This window comes from Colobus angolensis, unplaced genomic scaffold, assembly GCF_000951035.1.
Source record: "Colobus angolensis palliatus isolate OR3802 unplaced genomic scaffold, Cang.pa_1.0 Scaffold220, whole genome shotgun sequence".
Classification (NCBI taxonomy): Eukaryota; Metazoa; Chordata; class Mammalia; order Primates; family Cercopithecidae; genus Colobus; species Colobus angolensis.
In genome coordinates this window covers 2,536,144-2,559,508 of record NW_012115378.1, presented here as the reverse complement: position 1 = coordinate 2,559,508, position 23,365 = coordinate 2,536,144, and positions in this window count along the sequence as shown.

Genomic DNA, 23,365 nt, shown 5'->3' with positions numbered 1-23,365 from the left:
CCAGGATGGTCTCGATCTCCTGACCTCGTGATCCACCCGTCTCGGCCTCCCAAAGTGCTGGGATTACAGGCTTGAGCCACCGCGCCCGGCCAATAGAAACAAATTTCTATCTTTTCTATAATGTTGGAAAAGCTCTAGTCTTATTCAGACATAACCTACAGGAAGAGAGTTGTATTATTGTGAGAGATCTAATGCAGAACTTATCAAGTATTGTAAAAATCAGTGTGGGAGGTATTCAGTCAAAAGAAGGAAATGTATTATTGTTATAATCTCAAACCTTTAGAGAGCTTAAATTACCAATTGCATATCAGAAATTATTTTAGATAATGTAGGGAAAACTTAAATCCCCTCCATATCTTAATTGGCATTTATAATAATATGACACTTAACCCTGATAGCTAGTCTTACTCTATGCTAATGCTAGATATCTATTTTTAAATTCCACGTGTGTAAACATGCTATACTATTCTGATATTAAACTTACTAAGTACATAATTCCAGTGCCCCCTTTTCTCAGAAGTTTTTTTTGTTTTTAGTTTTGGAGGGTATAGTTTTGGTTTTCCTAGTGCACATTAGTTTGTGCAAGTTCTTGTAATGTTCACAGCAAATATAGATTCATTTTGCTTTGAATAATACAGCCCATAAATTCTGTTGGTTTGAAAGTTCTTCACTACCATTTAATAACAGCTTCTAAACCTGTGAAACAGGATCTTTAAAAAAATTTTCCATATGTCAAAGTGTAGAGATGTTTCTAGCAGCATTTATCTTCTCATCTATAGATTGAACAAAAAGTGGTAGCTGTGAAATTGTGATTTATAATAAATATATATCTGGTCTTCATCCCCTGGTACGGAGCTCCTAAAACCCTTGAAATTTCCTGAGTGGTAAGAGTAGTTAGGATGACAAGCCCCTTTAACCATACCTGAGTTTATGTTAATGAGATTACTTTTGGAAAGACAGAACCACAGGATGGGGACTAGTTGCCAGGAGAAGCAACCATGTGATTAGAGGGTTGGAACTTTCAGATCAACTCCACCCTACCTTGACCTCTAAGAGGAGAGAGGCTAGAGATGGAATTCAGTCACCAGTGGCCAGTGATTTAATCATTCATGCCTACGTGATGTGGCCTTCATAAAAACCTAAAGAACAGGATTCAGAGAGCTTCCAGGTTGAACTTGTTGAGGTACTAGGAGGGTGTTGTACCTAGGGAGGGCATGGAAGCTCAGTGTTCTTCCCACACGCCTTGCCTTATGCATCTCTTTCATCTGGCTGACCCTTAGTTGTATTCTTTTACAAGAATCTAGTAAATAAACTTTTCCTACATTCTATGAGCCATTCTAGCTAATGCTGAAACTCAAAGAGGGGATTGTAGTAACCTTGGATTTATAACCAGTTGGTCAGAAGCATCAGTGAAAACATGGACATGAGATTGGTGTCTGAAGTGCAGATTAGTGTCCAAAACTGACACAACTGGTTTCAGTTGTAGAATTGAGCCCTTAACCTGAAGCATCTATGCTGATCTGATTCCAGGTAGATAGCGTCAAAATTTAATTACAGAGCACTTAGTGGGTGTCCACAGAAAATTGGAGAATTGCTTGATATGGGAAAACCTCATATACATCTGGTGTCAGAAATATTGTGAGTATAGAGAAGACAGTAAGTTTTTCCTATACAGTAGCTAAAGTACCTACATGATTAATTTGTATAGTCTATTCTGTGTAAAAATAAAGACTTTCTGATATTTTTTTCAAGTGGCAACATTCATCAGACTTTTTTGATTTCTGACATACATCCTGAAAACAGGCAACACACATGCAAAGTTTTCCACTGAAAAATAGAAATAGTTTGAAAAAATAAAAAATTCAAATTGTCTTTCTGGTATTAACAATTTGATAAGTTCTGCTACTAAATAATAGTACTACAAAATTGTTTACTCTGTCCTCCATAATTGTCAATTAATATTTTAATTTAGCATTGTTAAATTCTGTTCCTTTCTCAGTGTGATGCTAAGGCAAGGCCTTTTGGGAGGTTTTGTAGTACATAAAAAGAATATACTGTCTCTTCCAATGAAGTGTATATTGTATAGTGTTAGAGACTAATATGTACAGAAAACACATGGCTCAATATAATCATAAAAGTAGGACATGCTTGTAAGAACTCAGAGGAGTCAGGGTTCAATTCTGATTAGAAGGAAAAGGGAGAGCTTTGTGTAAGTCCTGAAGTTTGAGCTTTGAAGGATGGGAATAGAGGCATAAATGCAGGGAGGGAATAATCACAATGGCATAAAAGGAAGTGCAAGAAATGTGGAGCATGTTGGTTATCACTTATTCTGTAAATATTATTTACAGATATTACAAATATTATTCAGTGTCAGGCACTCTACTGGTCCCTGTTGAAGAGGGGCAGGGGAAGGGCCCCTGCCCTCAAGAAGCTCACAAACAGTTATGTTGCATTATGAAAATGCTTATTGAAACATACATTTCAAAGGGTAAGAATAATGTGGAAATGAAAATCAAGTGGGGAAAAAAAGGATTGTGATGCTAAACAAGCAGGCACTTTAATGGGCTGTAGCTTATCTCTAAAACAAAAGTACTTGGTGGGTTAGACTAGATTTTATGTTTCTGCATTTTATTCTCAAAGTAATGAAAAGCCATTAAGGTCTTTGAATGATCTTTCTGCTTTAAAAGGAGTTTCAGATTAAAAGGGGGAGAGAAACTAACAGGAAACCCATTTTTAAAGTCTGGAAATAAAATCATGAGGTCCAGAAGTAGAGGAGCTAAAAGGCATTGACATGATGATAGGTTGAGAAGTGGATAAGAGAAAGTAAAATTTATTATCTGTTCTTTGGAGAATTTAAAAAGCAAAGAAGAAAAAACAGGGTGGTCTCCAAATCTATTTCTGAAGTTTAGCTATCTCTCCTGAGAATACATTTTGAGAGCTTACTACACATTTCTGTATTCAGTGTCCTATGAGTAAACTCAAATTCATGAACTTAACACACACACACGCCCCCATTATTTCTTCCTCCTGAATTCCCTATCTTTATGAATTACACTACTAAACACCTTGTCATCCACATAAAATAACTGGTAATCAACCTACACTCCTGACCTCCAGTTTTCCAAACCTGGTTGCTTACTAGGTCTTAGAAATGAGTTGCAAAACTACAAAATTTGAACAACTGTCAAGAATATGGAGTGGAAGGGAAATGCAGAGAATTGGGCCTGACACTTTATGCCAGTTGATTCTTCCAGGCATTTGCTGATTCTTGAACTGACAGGGAAAAGTGCCAAGAAATCTATTCAAACCATGCTGGAAGGTTAAATGAAATTCAGCTGACTCGTGCTAGGGAATAAAAATTAGAGTATAAATTGTGCCAAGTAGGTGGTGTCCTTGTAAACACCCCACATTCTCAACGTAAACATTATATGGCTACGCCCCAAGAGAGGATAAAACCTGACCAAGTCTTAAAAAGACTGAATGCAATGTCAAGTAAGGTCAACCTTTTAGTGAAGTAAGTTATCTTCCCCTAATCTAGCTGCCAGCTAGAAAACAGGAAAGGGTGAATCCTGTCTGGAGGGTGGCTATCCAGATTCTGCAATTTTTCATGCACAGTATGCTCAATGAAAACTTGCCAAAACCATTAGAGTCAGAAACATCAATATGAACTCATATATACATTTTATGCACACACAGATGGATTTTGAAGAAACAATTATAGAACATACATCTATACATATGTTAGTATGCATACATACACTACTAGCTCTTTGAGAGGATCTAGAAGCAATGACACCCCAGGATCAATGAGCATAACCAGACCTTGGTTTCTAAATATCATTCTCCAAATGAAAGGAACCAGGGCTTCTTTGATAAATGACTGGTTGTAGGGCTAGGGCAGGGAAAACGCAAGATGAGCCTAGAGCATCTTGTAGTACAGAAAGTAGGTAAGAGTTCAAAAAACAAAAGGATAGGGGCATGTCAAAGGAACATAGGAGACAAATTGAAGGAGTTCCCAAGGCCAAATAAGCATACATGCATCCATACTGATAAATAGGTATGGGAGAAGAGACAACTCTTCCTTATGGAAAAATACCAAATTATATATTTAGATTCTCTCCTCCTCCAGAGGAAGCTGGACCTGTTGACCTACTTCCAAAGGCTAGAGTATGGAAAAGGAAAAACTAACTACAGTGGAGAAATCTGACAAAAACTACCTTAAGGCAGGGCTTGTCAACCTTAGCACTATTGACATTTTGGGGCACATAATTTTTTGCTGTGAAGAGCCATCCTGTGGATTTATTAGACATTTGATACTATCCCTGGCCTCTATCCACTAGATACCAGTGGCAACCCACCCCAAATTATGACAGTCAGTCAAAAATGTCTCCAGCCACTGCCAAATGTCCCCTGATGGGCTTCTCACCTGCCTAAGATGCACCACCTAAAGGGTAACATCACCAGTGGGTGATGTTATGTGAATATTATGTACCACTCGGTATGATGTTACAAGAAAGTCACTTCAAATTGTAGTATGCTTTTTAAAAACCTATAATCCCCGAATCAACTAAAATCAGAAATAAAAGAGGGCATGTTACTGCTATAATTTCAGAAATAAAAAAGATTAGAAGAAACTACTAGGAATAATTGTACACCACGAGCTGAATAACCTAGATGAAACAGACAAGATCCTAGAAACACACAGCCTACCAGTGAATTGTGAAAAAGTAGAAAATCTGAATAGAAGTATGGCTAGTAAGATTAAATCAGTAATCAAATACCTCCCCCCAAAAAAAACCCACGACCAGGTGGCTTCAGTGGTGAATTCTATCAAAGAAGTAACACCAACTCTTACTAAACTCCTATAAAATATTACAAAGGAAGGAACAATTCCAAATTCATTTTATGAAACCAGCATTAACCTGACACTACGCCAGACAAATACACTACAAGAAAACTACAGACCAATGTCCCCTCTAAATAATCCTCAACAAAATTCTAGAAAACACAATCAACAACGCTCTAAAATAATTATACACCATGTCCAAGTTAGATTTATTTTTGAAATTCAGAATGATTCAACATACAAAAATCAATCAGTGTAATACACCACAGTAACAGAATGAAGGAAAAAAGTATGATTAACTCGACTGATGCAGAAAAAGGTGACAAAATTCAACATTTTATGATACACTCAGCAAACAAGAAATATAAGGAAACTACCTCGGTATAATAAAGGCCATATTAAAAAAAAAAAAAACCCTACAGTGAGCATCATAATGGTAAAAGACTGAAAGCTTTTTCTCTAAGAGAAACACTATGCCTGCTTTCACGACCTCAACATAATACTGGAAGTCCTAGGCAGATCAGTTTGGCAAATAAAAGAAATAAAAGGCATTCAAATTGGACAGGAGGAAGTAAAATTATCTCTATTTGCAGATCACATAATCTTATACACAGAAAACCCTTAAGATCACACACACAGACACACACGAACTAATAAGTGAATTCAGCCAAGTTGCAGGATACAAAATCAACACCCAAAAATCAGTTACATTTCTGTATACTGACAATCTACAATCTAAAAAGGAAATGAAGAAAACAATTTCATTTACAATACCACCAAAAAGACTAAAATACTTAGCAATAAACTTAACCAAGTGAGTGAACGACTTGTTCCCTGAAAACTACAAAACATTGCTGGAAAACGCAAAAGAAGGCACATATAATTGGGAAGATATCCTACGTTCAATACTACCCAAAGAAATCTACAGATTCAATGCAATCCCTATCAAAATTCCAATGACAAGTTTTGCGTTCATAGAAAAACTAATTCTAAAACTCGTATGGAACATAAAGGGATCTCAATTAGCCAAAACAATCTTGAGAAGCAACAAAATCGGAGGTCTCACACTCCTGATTTCAAAACTTACTATAGCCAGCCATGGTGATGCATAGCTATAGTCCAAGCTACTCAGGAGGCTGAGGTAGGAGGATCCCTTAAGCCTGGGAGTTTGAGAACAGCCTGGTCAACAGAGTGAGACCCTGTCTTTGAAAAAAAAAAAACTTAATACAAAGCCACAGTAATCAAAATAGTGTGGTGTTGGCATAAAGACAGACGCTTGAGGAAGACAAGAAACGTTTAATCTGAGGAATGTGAACCTCCTTTAAATTATCAGGCCCAAATAGACATTGAAATGTGACAGTAGTCACCTTTTACTCCGGGCTTGAGCTAACTATTTCTAATCTGCCTGCTATATATAGGGACTCTAGACTGTCACCACCAAGTAACCATAAACCTAACAATGCCTTATGCTGGTAACCATAGCTCATACCCATTAGTTCAACAATGTATAGCTAATCACTAATCAGTGTTATTTCTGTAAACCAATGAGAAATCCTCAAACTTTTGTAAATTGTTTTCTCTTTTGATTCATCCCTTTTCTTTTTTTCTTTTAAAGACTCAAGACTCTTCTTTGCTCTCTGAAGCACTTCCCAGTGGTTCCCAAATTCCAGTCCTCAACCTTGGCCAAAATATACTCTCTACGTTAATTTTGCCTCATTTTCTTCCTTCAGGTCAATACACATAGACCAATGAAATATAATAGAGAGCCTAGAAATAAACCCTCCCATATATGATGAAATGACTTTTGACAAGGGTGTTAAGACATCCAATGAGGAAAGGACTATCTTCTCAACAAATAGAATTGGGAAAACTGCATATTCACATGCAAAAAAATGAAGTTGGACCCTTACACTATATCATATACAAAATTTAACAACAACAACAAAAAAGATCAAAGACCTAAACATGGGAGCTAAAAATATAAAGCTCTTACAGGAAAACAGGGGAAACCCTTCATGACATTGGATTTGTCAATGATTTTAATGGATATGACAGTAAAAGCACAGGCAACAACAAAACCCGATTTTAAATGGTCAATATTCACATGACGAGATGCTCAATATCACTAACCATTAGGAAAATGCAAATCAGAACCATGATGAAGGCCAGGCGCAGTGGCTTACACCTGTAATTCCAGCGCTTTGGGAGGCCGAGGCAGGCGGATCACGAGGTCAGGAGATTGAGACCATTCCGGCTAACACAGTGAAACATCGTCTCTACTAAAAATACAAAAAATTAGCCGGGCATGGTGGCACGTGCCTATAGACCCAGCTACTCGGGAGGCTGAGGCAGGAGAATCGCTTGAACCTGGGAGGTGGAGGTTGCAGTGAGCCGAGATTGCGCCACTGCACTCCAGCTTGGGTGACACAGCCAGACTCTGTCTCAAAAATAAAAAAATAAATAAAAAATAAAAAACCATGATGAGATACCGCTTCAGACCCATTAGGCTGGGTATTTTCCAAAGAAACAAAACAAAATCAGAACTTGTTAGCAAGTATGTGGAGACATTGGAAGCCTTGGGCATTGCTGATGGGAATGTTAGTGGCTCCTGAAAAACTTAAAAATAGAATTGCCATATGATCCAGCAATTCTTACTTCTCTATATATACCCAAAAGAAGTAAAATCAGAGACTCAAACAGATATTGTACATCAATGTGCATGACGATTACTACTCATAATAGCCAAAAATTAAGGAAAAATATTCTATTCTGTAGAACAATTTTAGGAAGAAATGAAGAGGCATGGAAAGAGTAAATCTGAAGGTAAATCTAACTGAATATTGACTGCAAGATAATAATTCCTAAAATCAGGACATTCTCAAGGAAGTAGTAGAAGTACCAATTTATAATGGATTCTAATAAAAACCAAGGAGGCATGTTATAATCTCTAGGGTAAAACAGGAGTATATCTAGCAACTTAATAGAAGGTAAAATGCATTAATTAAAAGTATTGATTAAAAGAACGCAACAAAAATAGAAAACATAGAACAGGGAAGACAAATAGATAACAAATAGAAACACAGTAGATACAAACCCAGATACATCCGTAATTACATGTAAGTGAACTAAACGACAAATATTCTTCACTAGAAACTTTTTTAAAAAGTTAATTATATGCCACTTACACAGGACTCACAATAACTATAAGGACTCAGGAAATTTAACATTAAGAGTATGGAAAAAGATACAATATTCAAACACTGAAGAGAGCTGTTACATAGCTTTACTAATATCAGACAAGAAGTAGACCTTAAGGCAAAAATATTAATAGAGATAAAGTAGAACATTCTATTGATTAAAGAGTCAATTTGGCAAAAATATAAATATTCTTAAAGTATATACACCTAATAATGATGCAGAGTAGGGATGGGACTCAGCCTACCCTCACCAATGTATTTTTCCATAACATACTTGCTGACCAGAGGTTAGCGAGTGCTCTGAAAAAAACTAAGATAAGCAGCATCTGACCATAAATCTCATTCAAAGGAGTTAACCCTGTTGCCCTGATGTACACAAGACCAGAAGAATGATCTTCAACAACATGCTTCATTATAATACTAAAATTCCCACATATCTGCCATTTTGTTCCATTGAGGTGTTGTTGTTTTTAGGAGGGGTGTTGGTTGGTGTTTGTTTTGAGACAGGATGTCACTCAGTCACCCAGGCTGGAGGACAGTGACATGATCACAGCTCATTGCAGCCTTGACCTTCTGGGCTAGAGTGATCCTTCCACCTCAGCCTCCCAAGTAGCTGGGACTACAGGCGCACACAACCATGCCCTGCCTAATTTTTTTATTTTGTAGAGATGGGGTCTCACCATGTTGCCTAGGCTGGTCTCAAATTCCTGGGCTTAAGTGATCCTCCCATCTCAGCCTCCCAAAGTGCTGGGATTACAGGTGTGAGCCACCCCACTCGGCTTATCTGCCATTTTGATCATGTGACATGTATGTTACCATGATTCCTTACTGCATCTGCCCACTCTGCATTCCATCCTGCATATGTAGTGAAGCTCACCTACCTCATGAATTATGCATGTCATCCTCCTTAAGACATCATGATGCAGTCTCAGAGAGTCAACCAGAGAACTCTTTTTCCCTGTGCTGTTTCCCTTATGCCCAACCTTTCTGGGCATAAGTCTTAATAAAACTTAATCTCAGAAAAGTTTGACTGGCCTCATATTAATTTCCATTACATTGAGAACTGACAATGTCATACCAATAACATATTTCTTGGCAACCATGAAGGGATTGTGAGGATTTTTGTCCTTATTCTGGGTGGTTGAGAGCTTGCAGGACTAGTTGATGTGACCCTTTTTGCAGCTAATGAGCAGGTACCTGAACCTTTGATTCAGGGTCACCACAAATGGTGAGCCTTCATCTGGCCTCCTGGGGCTCCTTGCTCCACCCATAAACAACGTTCTCCTTTCCTTTCAATCTTCATTTGCTCCTTTCAGCACTCCTTTTGTTTTTTCTTCACTTTCCCCATAGTTTCACTATTTTGGATTGCCTTAATAGACATCTGTGAGAGATGAATTAAAACAGTTTCCCCCAGGGTCTGATTAACCTGGCAGGCAGCAGGACATGTTGCATCCCTCACCTGGCCTACATGGTCTGGTTTGGGTTTCAGTCCCGAAGAATCAGGCAGTCTGGTTTGGGCTTGAGTCCTAAAGAATCTGGTTTCTGGCACTCTGGCTGTTGACTCTATAACTTTGTTTAAAAGCCCTCTCTACTTCATTTCCCTGTGCCACACTTAGTGGGGAAGAGAGATCTTTGACTTTTCCTGTTATTTGTCTGTCCAGTGTGTAGTCCTGTCAGTCTGGGGAGACTGCCTGAGATGGTGCCAGGGACACCTGGCTAGACTTAAGGAAAGCATCATGGATGTCTGGATGTGAGAGTCAGTGTTGGTTTTCTGCACAGTAAGGAAAGTGGAGAGCTCAAATTATTAACCTGCATCTATGGAGTTACGTAGGGTCTTCTAATACTATCTTCCTCTGCCTGCTTTGAATCTGTTGTTACTAAGCTGTTGATGCTGAGATAAGACTCATTATTTATGGTCTAACTGAACTATAAACATTGGAAACTCATTTGAAACTGAAGGAAACAAAGGGTAAAAGAGGCTTTTTAAAACAAACTGTCATAGAGACTGCTTTACCCAAATTTTGGTCCACAGCTTTCCTTGGATTATCTATTGGGGTATACAAAATTTAGCCATATGAACAGTTTCCAATTTTGTAAAAAAAAAAAAATCATTTGGATCCATCTATCTTTTATGAAGTATTGACTTTGTATTGCTATCATATTTGGATAGAATTCTGAGGTAAGAGCTATTGGATCTTTATGTGTATATATACATATTTAGATGTGTTTATGTGTGTTTGCATGCATTATGTTAAGTGTTGTGTCTAGCATGCTACTAAATTGGCTTATAAGTAAATGAATACTCATAAATTAAGTCCAATGTTGTTTTAGTTTATATGACTTTAGCAATCTTTGACAAATTTAAGATCATTTTAAAGATTATTAGCAAAATAAAAACATCTTCAAAATTCACACATTTGGCCTAAATTAGGCAGGTTAAAAGACTGTGTTTGAAAAAAAAAAAAGACTGTATTTGCTAAATGCTTTAAGATCATAAACTGCTTCTGTAATTTTTGATAACTGTTCAACTTGCCTGCTTGGAAGCCATTAGATTCTAGGCCCGGGGACGGGACATGTGGAGTTAGCCATGGCCCTCACTATGATGGAAAAAGAGTCAGATATTATCTTCAGTTCCTGTGTCCTAGGCTCTGCACCTGGTACATAATTAAAATTGCTTACACTAAAAATAAAAGCCATGTGTTTTTTTATAAAAAGCCATGGGGATGTGGTTTATTAAAGAGAAAGTAATTTTTTCCAGTTTAGAGAGTTTAAAAATTATTTTGAATTAAAGAAAGATATGATAAAACTAAAGGTTTAAATGAATTGTAAAAAAATTATAAAAGACTACTCTTGTAAAAACAATTACATGTGGGAGCAAGTTGAGTTACAATTAAAAGGGTATTATTTACTTTTTCCACAAATTAAACATTAAAATAAAAGCACATGATGCAAAGCCAAAATGTGGGCCCATGTGTCAAAATAACAAGGGTTTCTTGGAATGTTAAGTTGCTCTAACCAAAAATTGTAAAGGGTTATTTATGGACATCTAACCTTGTGGTCAAACTAAGTAAAATTAGATAGATTTGTTTATGAGATTTTATTTAAAATTAACCTTAATGCTAATAATGCATTAATACAAAGGTAGAATTTGGTTTTCTCTTTCAAACAAGATTTTTTGGTAATAATTAAAAAGATAATAAAAGATTTTAAAAGGAGACAGATTCAGTTGGCCTTATGATGTCTTCACCAGATCTTATTGTCTGGAAAACCATGTCTCTACCAAAGAATAAAAGTTTTGCTTTTTAAAAAAATCTTTATTATTATTTTGGCTAAATAAATGGCTTATAGTGACCTGGGATTCTATTTTATGATATCAAGTGTTTTAAACACTTGCTATTGACAAACTTTCCAAGATCAACTTCTAAATTAAATCTGGATTTTTTTGGTCCTAATTAACTTTTTAACTATTAGGTCCCCTGAAGTCCAAAAAAGACATATTGAGCTTAGTTGGCATATTAAGATCATATAGAAAACACTGTCAAATATAAAATGGTGCTTAACTTCCTTTGGGTCATATTCATATAAATATGTTATTAATTTTTGTTCCATAATTGTATTTTTGGAACAAAAGAAAATTTTTGTTCCTAATTCTGATATAATTCTGATTTGTCTCAGTATTTGTTATCAGTAATAATTATGGTTATGTGAAATTATTGTGTGCCACAGAGATGGCCAGATTTCCTTGTTAGTTTTGTCTTTTTTTCTTTTTTTTTTCTCACTCTGTTGCCCAGGCTGGAGTGCAGTGGCGCGATCTCGGCTCACTGCAAACTCCACCTCCCGGGTTCACGCCATTCTCCTGCCTCAGCCTCCCGAGTAGCTGGGACTACAAGCACCCGCCACCACGCCCAGCTAATTTTTTTATATTTTTAGTAGAGACGGGGTTTCACCGTGTTAGCCAGGATGGTCTTGATCTCCTGACCTTGTGATCCACCCACCTCGGCCTCCCAAAGTGCTGGGATTACAGGCTTGAGCCACCGCGCTCGGCCTAACTGTGACTGTCCTAAGACTTTTGTCATCCACAGATAATTGTTGTCTTGATCCTTTTCAAAAGGTGGTTTATAATCAGGTATAAAACTCTCATGGGTGCTCTTGAATGAAGGTTCCTGATAACTTTAGAGATTGTGCCATTGAAATAGACAAAAAAAAAACCTCCAGGACTTGCATAGAGAGCTGATGTGTTCATGAGGACTGTTGGCCCAATATTGGGCAGAACAAGAGTTAATTGCATGGACTTAGCTAGTAGAAGACTGAAATAGGCCAGGCACAGTGGCTCATGCCTGTAATCCCAGCACTTTGGGAGTCTAAGGCCAGAGGATCACTTGAGCCTAGGGGTTTGAGACCAGCCTGGGCAATATAGGGAGACCCTGTCTCTACAATCAATCAATAAGCTGGGCGTAGTGGCGTATGCCTGTGGTCCCAGCTACTCAAGAGGCTAAAGTAAGAGGATTGCTTTAGCCCAGCAGGATGAGGCTGCAGTGAGCTGTGATCACACCACTGCACTCTAGTCTGAGTGATGGAGCCAGACTGTTTCAAAACAACAAAAAAGACTGAAATAATCTTTCTTAGACCTTTTTATTTAAAACATTGCTGATCCTTTTTGCTATGTTTTTCAGAATCAAGAAAACTTTTTTCTCTTTTAAGCTATTTACACCTTTTAACAACTGAGTAAAGTATACTTCTGTAAGCAAAATTTGGGGCATATTTCTCTCTCTCTAGTTAACTTCTCCAGAATTTGAAAATTATTCGTGAGTATTCCTAACTTGTGGCAATATAGTTGTTTGCCTAAGTGCAATAAGAATCTGTCTTCTTTTGTAACCGGCACAATTAGAGACACTTTTTGTTTTACTAAGGTTTTGACTGGAAAAGTATGCTTTCAGAATGCTTTTAAAAATTGGGGATTACTTAGAGATCCCATAAAAGCTCCTTGGAGGAAATGGTTTCGTACTTTGTCTATGCAGTCCCTGCACAGGGTTCCTGACCTGTGGAAAAGATTATCACTTTCTGACAGGCCCAGGAGCCCCCAAACTATTATAAGACTTCTAGAGGAAAGGTGTTCACCCAATTCATACAAGTATTTATAGGCACAGATACATCCATAGTGGGGCTCAAGGCTTTGAAAAGTCTAACCAGAGATTCCTATGGAATAAAGTTTCAGGAAAACCAATTTATTTTTTAAAAAAGGATACTATATGGCAAATTATTATTCTTGCTGTACTTTATGCAAATCATCACACCAAGTATAATAAGACTAAAACGGCCAGACATGGTGGCTCACACCTACAATTCCAGTGCTTTGGGAGGCTAAGGCAGGTGGATCACACAAGGCCAGGATTTCGAGACCAGCCTGGCCAACGTGACAAACAAAACCTTTCTCTACTAAAAATACAAAAATTAGCTGGGCATGGTGATGCACATCTGCAATCCCAGCTACTCAGGAGGCTGAGGCATGAGAATCACTTGAACCTAGGAGGCAGTGGTTGCAGTGAGCTGAGATTGCACCACTGCACTCCAGCCTGGGTGACAGAGCAAGCTTCTGTCTCAAAAAAAAAAAAAAAAAAGGCTAAAACTTACCTCAAAATAAGTTTTAGTCTTGTTATACCATGTTCTACCATGGTTTGTCTTCGGTAAAACTAGGAGACTGGACAGGAAAATTATGTTTTGTTTAAAAAGAAAATGTATAGTGCACTAGTTATTGGATTCCAGTTCTTGTCTGTTGTTTTTGAGTTTTTGTTATTTTCTACAATTTGGATTGGCTCTTTAATTCTTTCTGGACTCCAAACCAACATTTTCAAAATTTTCTTTTATTTTTCAGACTAGGACTCAATGAAATTGTTGCTCCCATGTTCCTGAGGCCCTGCAAGCTGAAGCTTATTTCTCATGATATAGGCAAGAAAAATGTGTCAGATTGCCACCACCTTCCTCCCTGGTAACTAAAGATATTTTGAGTCTAACATCTAGATATATTGTGTCCAACATTAATCTTTGTTTTTCTTCTCTTTCCATAGAAATGCCTCTTATTAAAAACCTGTTTGCCTTCATTAATATAGAGGCTCAGCCTATTTGCAATGCCACCACCTGGAATGAGACACAGCTGTTTAACTAAACTAATATATTCTCAGGACTAGGAAGCTGACTCAACAACGGTGTGGATGGTTGAAGCTTGTATCTTCCAGGTTTCAACAGTCTCCACTCAAGCTGATGATGGAACAATATATACTATACTAGGAGAATCTAAGTCCCTACAAATCATTAGATCAGTCAGCAAGAGATTTTTACAACCTCCAGTGTTAGGCAAGGACAACAGTCCAGTTCAGGAAGAAGCAGCTCCAGAAGACAAGACCTCCAGCCCCTTCTCCTTAAAAATAAGTAGGGTAAAATCTCTCAGGGAGAAAGAAACAGAGTAGGGGTGGGACTCAGCCAGCCCCCGCCAATGTATTTTTTCATACATACCTACTGACCAGACCTTGCAAGCTCTCTGAAGAAACTAAGATAAGCAGCATCCCACCATGCTGATTGTGAGACCTTGAAAAACCAAAATAAGCAACATCTCAACATAAATTACACTCCAAGGAGTTAACCCTATCACCTACATGTGCACAAAACCAGAAGAATGACCAATCTTTGACCCATGTTTCATTATAATACTAAAATTCCTGCCCAAGGAGGGGCTTATCTGCCCTTTTATGATCATATATGTTACCAAGATTCTTCACTGTATCTGCATACTCTGCATTCTACCCTGCACATATAGTGACACTCACCTGCCTCATGAATTCTGCGTACCACCCTCCTTAAGACATCACAATGCTCTCCCCTTGGGGAGTCAGCCCAAGAGCTTTTTCCTGTTCTGTCTCCCTTATGCCCAAACTTTCTGGGGGTAAGTCTTAATAACCCTTGTCTAGGAAAAGTTTGCCTGGCCTCACCTTCATTTCTATTACTAATTTCTATTGAGAGCCAAGAACCCCAAGTACATAACAATAATTTCACTCCAAAATATATAAAGCTTAAATTAACAAAACTAAAAGAAGTGATAATTCTGTAATCCTAGTAGGAGACTTTTACAATTCTCACATTTGTTTCTTCTATGTATTTATTACCGTGACCTCTACACACTGAAACAACTCTCACATTTGTAAAAGAGAGAACAAACACAAAAAAATTCTAAGGAATTACAGTGTAGGTTGACAATTTGATTAACGAAATGGCCTTATTGATGTATAGATAACAGTGCAACCACTGGCAGAAAACTTACTCTTTTTAGGTGCACAGAGAAAATTTACCAAAACTTAGCATGTACTAGGTTCATAAAGCAACTTAACAACAAATCTCATGAGATGGAAATCATTTAGAGTAGTGCTGTCCAATAGGACTATTTTTGTCCTATTTATAATGTTGAATACAGTAGTTACTATAGTCAACACAGTAGTTACTAGCCAGATGTGATTACTGAACACTAATACATGACTAGTGTGGCTGATGAACTAAGTTTCATTTCTAATTAGTTCAAATAGCCACATGTGGTTAGTGGCTATCATATTGGACCGCACAGACTCACCATATATTCAAACAATCACACACACACTCACACACATGCAGTGTAAATAACCCATGGGTCAAAGAAGTAAGCACAATAGAAATTAGAATATATTTTTCTCTGAATGATAGTAAAAATTGTGGCATACAGCTAAAGTCCTGATTAAAGATAAATGTATTCAGTGTATGTGTTAGGGAAAAAAGGCTAAAATGCAATGATCTAACTATCTATCCCAAGAAGTTATAAAAAGAAAGCAAATAAATCTAATGAAAGTAGAAAGAGTTAAATGGTAAGGAGTATGAATTAATGAAATAGAAAATAAACATTCACAAAAGGAAAATAAAGCCAAAATGGATTTTTTTGAAATTTGATAGTCTCCTAGTAAAACTGATCAAGGAAAAAAGGACTATTTGTCAAACAAAGAATGCAAAAATATGCAACAGCTCAGATCCTGTGGGATGTTACAGATTTAATATAAGGGATGATACAAAATCAGCCAGGCGTGGTGGTGCATGCCTGTAATCCCAGCTACTCAGGAGACTGAGACACAAGAATTGCTTGAACCCGGGAGGCAGATGTTGTGGTAAGCCGAGATTGCACCATTGCACTCCAGCCTGGGCAACAAGAGCAAAACTCCATCTCTAAATAAATATATTAAATAATCTTTAAAAATTGAAAATCTGTCCAAAATATACACAAGAAGAAATCTAAAATCTGAATAGCTCTGAGTCTCTTAAGGAAATTAATTATAGTTTAATATTTGCTCATAAAATGAATTCTAGGCTAGATATCTAAATGAAGAATACTTTCAGCATTAAAGGAAAAAATAATTAATTGTACGCAACCTCTTCAAGGTAATGGGAGAAGATGGTATACTACCCAACTAATTTTATGGAATCTGTGGATTATGCTCCTTAGAAAGGAAGATTTCCTCCCTCAGACAAGACCACGAAGAGCCTGGTTTTCCCTAGAATTCTCCTCACATCTCCCCAGGACACCCTCCAGGCCTTTGTCAGGTAGTTACTGCTGAGCCTTTCATCATCATTTAAAGGAATCTCTTTCCAACAGTTAGCATTCACTTCTCTGGCAGACTGAATCTAACTACCTACCTACAATATGACAAAATATACATTTACCAGTTACATTACACTCCTCTACACAAGGTGCTTGTTATTTGTAAAGATGGTTTTCATTTAATTTCATTTGGTCTGTTTACTCAATAATATAACTAATTACACAGGACCAGTCAAAATTCCAGACTGCCAGTTAGTCTAGGGGGCCCCAGAGGAAGCTCCAAAGCAATGAGAACGTTCCTTCCCGGTAAGCCATGCTATAGGTAAATAAGTGGCTATATAAACCAGGAGTTAGCAAACTATTTCAGGAAGGCCAGATAGCCACTTGTTTTTGTAAATAAAAAGTTGTAATGGAACACAGTCATGCCTATGTTATCTAAGGCTGCTTTCTGCTATGATGGCAGAGTTAAATACTTGGAACAGAAACTCTGTGGCCCTCAAAGCTGAAAATATTTACTATCGTGTCCTTCAGAGAAAAATGTTTGCTGATTCCTGAACTAAATGAGAATTTTCTTCCTTTTAAAATGTTTTACTGATTTCCTGCTGATTATAAATTTACTGATACTTATTGTAAAAAAAAAAAAAAAGAAAAGAAAGAAAAAATAGCATGTAAGAGAATACAGATAAAAGTCACTTATTGCTAGAAGCCTACTTAGCAAATTGTATCTATAGTGGTAAACTAATTTTTTCCTATTGTTATGTCATATTTTACATGTCCATAACATAGCTCTATAACATCATTTAAAATTATGTCTATAATGGGTGGATGTTAGTAATTCCTTTCTTGATATTCCTCCTTCCCCCTCCCTGACCCAAGCTTTCTCAGTAGCCACATCGCCCTGATTTTCCTTTAAGTAATTTGCTCTTTTGAGACATTCACTTTTGTTAACTTTGAATTTTGAAAATTTCAAAATTATATAAAAATTGAAAGAATAATACAGAGAATTCCTTTATATCCTTTACCCAGAGTCCTCAAATGTTAACATTTTACCATATTTATAATTCTCTATCTACCGACTCTATCTAATCTACTTACTTATCTAGACATATATCTATATATAATACACCTAGACATACTACTATACCTATTACTCTTAGATATACTTATCTAGGAATATTTTATATCTATATAATCTATACATATATACACATTATATGTATATATGTCTATAATTTTGGAGGGGAGAAAATGTATACAAATTTATTTAACATGTATACACAGGGAGAATCACAGAGTGATTGCCCCACATACGTAGAATCTTTGTCTGAATTATTTAAGAGTAAGTTGCAGACACTATGCCCCTTTGACATTTAAGTAGAGTAAGATGGGACAGCATTCTGAGTAGAGGAGTGACACGGTCTGACTTATATGATCTAAGGGCCGTGTTGAGAACTGAGTGATGTAGGGCAAGCAGGGAAGCAGGAAGAATATTAGCCTGAGCAACTGGAAGGACAAAATTACCGTTTTCTAAGATGAGGAAGACTAAAGGAGGGCATGTTTGGGGAAGAAATTTGCTTCTGGATATACTAAATTTAATATGCCTAGTCAGTCATGGTACCAAAGCCAGTTTATAAGGCTTCTTATGTTTTCAGGGCCAGAGTTTTCTTCTCTTATGATACTGATGATTCTCGAAGATTGCACCATCCACCCTTGCGGTTGCTGACTCCCACTTGATTGCTGGCCTGCCACTCATCCTGTGCTGTTTTCTTGGAGCCTGACCTCCTCAGTGATTGCTGCTGGAGAGGCTGAATGGTGCAACCTGGAAGTGCAGAGTAGCTGATGCTCTGTGGTGGAAACCAACCAGATGGAGAGAGGAGTCTTCAGAGAAGTCTTCTCTTTCTTCCTCACCCCAGGTAAGATGCAGTACTTTAGTTCACATGGTTTGTGCCTTGAAAATGATCAGTGAGATTTAAGTAAACAGCTGTGCCTTTAGAAGCTACAGACAGCTCAGTAACACCTACTCATATTTGCTTTCTCTCCTCTGCTTCACTTCCTACTTACCTTCAGTCATGCTTTTCTTGAATTGCATCACCCTAATATTGTCTTAGTAATAAGGTTTTGTCTTAGGCCCTATTTTCTCAGGAATCCAGACTAAGGCAGGTATCATAGTGGAGATGTTTATTAGGCAAAGGGATACATGAGTCTGAAGTTCAGAGAAGAGGTCTGTAGGCTGGGGATATGCATTTTGGATTTGTAGATAGTATTTAACAACATAAGACTATGAGATCAACTAGGAAGTGGATATAGGTAGAAAAGAAAAGAGAGCTGAACACTGAGCCCTCAGGCTCTCCAGTATGTAGAAAGAAGTCCAGAGAGATGAGGAAATACCAGCATTGAGACAGAAGAAACAGCTCATGAGGTAGAGGGAAATCAAGAGTGTTGTTCTCGAAGCCAAACTAAAATATGTCAATTATACAAAATACTATTGATTGGTAAACAATGTAAGTCTGAGAAATGAAAATTGGAATCATCAACACTGAGGTTATCAAACTTGGCTAGAACTCTATGTTGAGAAAAACCCGTATAATATATAGTAATGTCACACTTCTCATTCCTGATATAATTTGTATCTTCTTTTTCTCCTGATCAGTTTGGCTAGAAGTTTATCAATTTTACTATTATTTTTACAAGATACTTTTGGTTTAAACAGAGTATAGAAATCCATTTTTTGCTCTTGTTTTTCTGTTTCCTATTTTATTGATTTCAAATCTAATCTTTATTTCTTTTCCTCTCTTTATGTTGGGTTTACTTTATTCTTATTCTATCTTATTAAGTTGGAAGCTGAGGTAATTGAGAACTTTTTTCTACTATAATTGCTTTATTGCTATGAATTTCCTTCTAAGTAATACTTTGGCTGTATCTCATAAATGATGATGAAGTTAATGATGATGATAATGATTTATATATATATATATATTTTTAAAGAACTGTTTTAGGTTCACAGCAAAATGGAGCAGAAGGTACAGAGATTTCCCATATATGCCCTACCCCCACACAGGCGTAGCCTCCCCCATTGTCAACATCCCCCACCAGAGTGGGTATATTTGTTACAACTGATGAACCTACATTAACACTACATTATCGCCACAAATCCATAATTTACATTAGGGTTCACTGTTGGTATTGTACACTACAAGGGTTTGGACAAATTTATAATGACATATATCTGTCATTATAATATATACAGTAGTTTTACTGTCCTAAAAATTCTCTGTGCTTTGTTTATTCATTTGTATTCATCCTCTCTCCCCTCTACCAACCCCTGCAACCACTGATCTTTTTTTTTTTTTTTGAGACGGAGTCTCGCTCTGTCGCCCAGGCTGGAGTGCAGTGGCGCAATCTCGGCTCACTGCAAGCTCTGCCTCCCGGGTTTACGCCATTCTCCTGCCTCAGCCTCCCGAGCAGCTGGGACTACAGGCGCCCGCCATCTCGCCCGGCTAGTTTTTTGTATTTTTTAGTAGAGACGGGGTTTCACCGTGTAGGCCAGGATGGTCTCGATCTCCTGACCTGGTGATCCACCCGTTTCGGCCTCCCAAAGTGCTGGGATTACAGGCTTGAGCCACCGCGCCCGGCCGCAACCACTGATCTTTTAGATGTCTCCAGAGTTTTGATTTTCCAGAATGTCATATAATTGGAATCATACAGCATGTAGCCTTTTCATACTGGCTTTTTTCACTTAATAATATGCATTTACGTTTCCTCTGTTTTTTCATGGCTTGATAGCCCATTTATTTTTAGCACTGAATAATATCCCATTGTCTAGATATTCCATAGTTTATTTATCCATTCACCTACCAAAGTACATTTTGACTGCTTCCAAGTTTTGATAATTGTGAATAAAACTGCTGTAACATCCATGTGTAGGTTTTTGTGTAAACATGGTTTTCAACTCCTTTGGGTAAATACCAAGGATCACAGTTGCTTGACTGTATGCTAAGAGTTTATTGGGAGTTTTTTTTTTAACCATGAATGGCTGCTGGATTTTGTAAAATGTGTTTTCTGCATGTGTTGATAGGAACATGTGATTTATCTTCTTTAGCCTGACAGAGTGCATTACATTAATCTATTTTTGGATACTGAACCTGTTTTGCATACCGGGGATAAATCCCACTTCGTTGTGTATAATTCTTTTTATATATTGTTGAAGATTTTTTTTGCAGCTATGTTCATGAGAGATATTAGTTTGTAGTTTTCTTGTAATGTCTTTGGTTTTGCTATTAGGGCGATGCTGGCCTCATGGAATGAGTTAGGAAGTATTCCCTCCTCTTCTATCTATGATAGAGAATTGTTATAATTTCTTTCCTAAATGTTTGACAGAATTTTCCAGTGAACTCATGTGGGCCTAATGCTTTCTGTTTTGGAAGGTTATTAGGTATTGATTCAATATCTTCAGTAGATATAGGCCTGTTCAAGTTGTTTATTTCTTGTGTGAGTTTTGGCAGATTGCGTCTTTCAAAGAATTGGTCCATTTCAGTTAGGTTATCAAATTTTGGGGGCACAGAGTTCTTCATAGTATTCCTTTATTATCCTTTTAATGTCTGTGAGATCTGTAATGATGACCCCTCTTTTATTTCTGACAGTAGTAATTTATGCCCTCTCTTTTTTCCCTAGCTAGCCTGGCTAGAGAGGCTTATTGATTTTATTGACCTTTTCAAGAAAACTTTCAGTTTCGTTGAATTTCTCTGTTGATTTATTGCTTTCAATTTCGTTATTTCTGCTCTAATTTTTATTTCTTTTCTTCTGCTTACTTGGGATTTAAATTGCTGTAGTTTCCTAAGGCAGAAGCTTAGATGATAGATTTTAGATCTTTCTTCTTTTCTAATATTCACTCAATGCTATAAATTCCCCTCTAAGCCCTGGTTTTACTGCATCCCACACATTTTGATAAATTCTATGTTCATTTTTATTTAGTTCAAAATATATTTTGAGATTTCTTCTTTGACTCATGTGTGATTTAGAAGTGTGCTGTTTAATCTCTAAGTATTTTGAGATTTTTCCAGTTATATTTATTATTGATTTCTAGTTTAATTCCATTGTGGTTTGAGAGCAGATATTGTTTGATTTCTACTCTTGTAAACTTGTCAACTTGTGTTTTGTGGTGCAGAATGTGGTCTATCTTGGTGAATATTCCATGTGAACTTGAGAAGAATGTGTATTCTGCCATGTTGGATGAAATGGTATATAGATGTTCATTATATCCAGTTGTTGGTATTGTTGAGTTCAACTATGTCCTTACCTGCTGGATCTGTTCATGTCTGATATAGGGGTATTGAAGTCTCCAAGTATCATGGTGGATTCATCTATTTCTCCTTGCAGTGTCATCAGTTTTTGCTTCATGTATTTTGACAATGTTGTCAGACACATACATGTTAAGAATTGTTATGCCTTCTAGGAGAAAATCCCTCTATCATTTTGTAATACTCCTGCTTGTCCCTGATACCTTTCCTTGTTTTGAAGTCTGCATTGTCTGAAATTGATATAGATGCTTCCACTTTCTTTTGATTAACATTAGTATGGTATATCTCTCTCCATCCATTTACTTTTAATCTATTTTTGTTTTTATATTTAAGGTGGGTTGCATTACTTGTAGATAATATATACTTGGGTATTGTTTTTTGATTGACTCTGACAATCTCTTCCAATTGATGCGTTTAGACCATTGATATTTCAAAGTGATTCTTGACATACCTGAATTACCATATTTGTTACTGTTTTCTATTTGTTGCCCTTATTTTCTGTTACTATTTTTGTCTTCTACTCTTTCTATGCCCCTTGTGATTTTTCTTTTTTTTAAAGATGTGGTCTCACTATATTGTCTGGCTGGTCTCAAACTCCTTTGTTTAAGTGATCCTCCTGCCTCAGTCGCCCAAGTAGCTGGGCCTATAGCCATGGGCCACTGCACCTGGTTCATGGGTCTTGTGATTTTAATTGAGCATTTTATATGATCTGCCCACCTTGGCCTCCCAAAGTGCTGGGATTACAGGCATGAGCCACTGCGCCTGGCCAGGTGTTGGGTATTTAAAAAATACACACACATACACATGTTCGTGTTCGTGTCTGCTACAGGGACATTGTATTCTTGAGCTTTCTTCTGGGATGTGTTTATCTTCTCAGGTCTTGCTTTTAAGTTTTTACGCAGTGTTTAGGGTTTTTCTCCACAAAGTAGGCAAGATCCTTCCCTAGTACTCTAACTCAGAGTTTTTTCAAACCTCAGCACTACTGCCATTTGGGGCTAATTCATTGTTATAAATTGTAGGATACTTAATAGCATTTCTGATCTCTACCCACTAAATGCCAGTAGTGTCCATCTCCTCTGGTTGTGACAACCAAAAATGTCTCCTGGGGGACAGAATTGCCCTTAAGAATTACTGCCCTGATGCTCTATGAATTATGAGGTTTTCTACTCTGGCTGATACCATTCCTGTCTCTTTGTGAGTTCTGGTGATTTTTCCCTCTAATCCTTTTGGATAGTTCTTTCCCCAAACTCAGGTAGTCTCCTTACATATATATGCTCATAAGTACTCAACTGAATACTTGAGAGAGACTCTGCAGATCTCCACTGTTGTCTTTCTGTGCACTTATCTCCTCTCTGGTACTCTGTCCTGCAAAAGCTAGCCACCTCGGCCTCCCAGGACTTCTTGCTCCATCTTCTCA